Genomic DNA, 2622 nt, shown 5'->3' with positions numbered 1-2622 from the left:
AAAGTAAGTTTTCTTTTTCTTATTTACACATTAAACAAAAATGATTTGACCACATACTTCTTTTTAGCCTCCTATGCTGATATTTTTAAATGTATTAACAGGAAATATAGTTAGTTTATTCTGGAGTAGATTTTAGAGAATGAATTTTTCTTGTTCTGTATTTAATTTTGTAAAGTTGAGAACATGATGTATGTAAATTTATGGCACTTTGATCAACAATGAATAACAATGATATATAATAAGATATTCAATATTCATAAAGATGCTAGGCATTTAAATATAGCACTTTGATAATTTTTGCTAGAAACATTCATTATTTATATATAATAACAAATAAGAATAGAATATACTCATTAATTTGAAAAAGGAAAAAATGTCTTCTTGTTATCTCTTGATGAATTCAATTAAAGGCCTTTGTCAATTAATGTTTATTGTTTCACACTATGTTTCCTATTTGTCTGACCCCCTTCACTGAAAACCGATTTACACTGCAGTTTCCTCTTATTCAAACTTTTCACCAATGGTAAAAGCAGAAATAAATTTGTGGCAGTGATAAGTGGGTCAATATTTGAGAAAATGGTAATGGCATTAAACAGAATTCTTCTGATGTATACTATAGGACATACTCCTACATGGAGCTAAATATCTCTTTCAAAAATCCCCCTCTAAATAATATCACTTCTTTCTTATTCTTCTTCTTTTAAATAACATCGTTAATGTATTCTGAAATTGAATGAAGCGTTATATCTTTCATTTTTTCTTTTCTTCTTATTTACTTCCTCACCATTTTTCATTGTGTTTTTCTAATACCTAATCAATCTTAAATAACTGGATAATAGCTCAGTATATCTTGATGTATAAGCTCATCTACAAATAAATCCTTTTTTATTACCATTTTCTGGGATCGTATATGTGTATTTGTATATATAAGGCATCACTGAGTAAAATTGCTTAATATCAAGATTTGTTTTGGGGTGACTTTATATTGCGCCTGGGTGGCTCAGTCATTTGAGTGACTGATTCTTGGTTTTGGCTCAGCTCATGATTTCGTGGGTTGTAAGATCAAGGCCCCCATGAGCCCCCCCCCCCCCCCCCCGCCATGTTCAGCAGGGAGTCTGCTTAAAGACTGCCACTCCCCATATTCATGTACCCTCCCCCCCTCTTTCTTTTTTTTTATTTTTAAAGATTTTATTCATCCATTTGACAGAGAGAAATCACAAGTAGATGGAGAGGCAGGCAGAGAGAGAGAGGGAAGCAGGCTCTCTGCTGAGCAGAGAGCCCGATGCGGGACTCGATCCCAGGACTCTGAGATCATGACCTGAGCCGAAGGCAGAGGCTTTAACCCACTGAGCCACCCAGGTGCCCCCCCCCCTTTCTAAAGCAAGTAAATAAATCTTTAAGAAAAAAGACTTGTTTCTAAAAAAGAAAAAACAGGCATTTCAAAAATATTACTTCAGAAGCCATCCATCTATGCTAAGAAATGTTTTAGCATTTCTTAAATCAAATTTTCTTTATTTAAAGATTTATTTATTTATTTTTAGAGAGAGAGAGCAAGTGCCACTGTGGAGGAGGAGGGGCAGAGGAAGAGAGAAAATCTCAAGCAGACTCCCGGCCGAGTAGGGAGCCTGATGCAGAATTTGACCCCACAACTTGAGCTGAAACCAACAGTTGGTCACTTAACAGAATGAGCCACCCAGGTGCCCCAACATACCAAATTTTCTAACAATCAATAGGCACTATTCTTCTGAAATGTTACTTTTTTTAAAAGATTTTATTTATTTATTTGACAGACAGAGATCACAAGTAGGCATAAAGGCAGGCAGAGAGAGAGGGGGAAGCAGGCTCCCTGCTGCACAGAGAGCCCGATGTGGGGCTCGATCCCAGGACCCAGGACCCCAGTACCATGACCTGAGCCAAAGGCAGAGGCTTTAACCCACTGAGCCACCCAGGTGCCCCTGAAATGTTATTTTTAAGCATGGAAATGGTTCAGTGGTTTGCTGTTTTGTGGAAATAATCCTGCCCGAGGCATAAATTTTTAAAAAAGTTTTAGAGGGTGTCTGGGTGGCTCAGTCATTAAGCATCTGCCTTCAGCTCAGGTTGTGATCCCAGAGTCTTGGGATCAAGTACCACATCATGCTCCCTGCTCAGCTGGGAGATTCCTCAGGGGGAGTCTCCCTCTGACCCTCACCCTGTTTGTGCTCTCTCTCTCTCTTGCTCTCTCAAATAAATAAATAAAATATTTTTAAAAGGTGTTTTTGAGATGTAAGGTCTTTTGGAAAGGATAGGTGTAATGTTGAAAAGTACTTCCTTGATCCATGATGACATGTTTCAGGTGAGACAGGAGTCTGGATGAGTCCCACATCCTAAGATAAAAACAGTCCTGACTTTATATTAATATTGGACTTAGAATCATTGGACCCATTGCTTTCAATGAGTTGCATTAAGTTCATTGTTACCAAGGTCCTCAGTCTTCCTCCTGCTTCACCTGAATTTCAGGATTATTAGTTCCTGCATGTACCTATGCATCCATTCAAAGTGTCTTCCAATAGGTATTTATTGAGTTCCTATAAATTCCAGGTGCTGTTGTAGGTGCTGAGCATAAATTGGAGAACAAGAGAGTTG

Source organism: Mustela nigripes, chromosome X (genome assembly GCF_022355385.1).
Source record: "Mustela nigripes isolate SB6536 chromosome X, MUSNIG.SB6536, whole genome shotgun sequence".
In the NCBI taxonomy this organism is placed as follows: domain Eukaryota; kingdom Metazoa; phylum Chordata; class Mammalia; order Carnivora; family Mustelidae; genus Mustela; species Mustela nigripes.
This window is presented reverse-complemented; position numbering follows the sequence as displayed.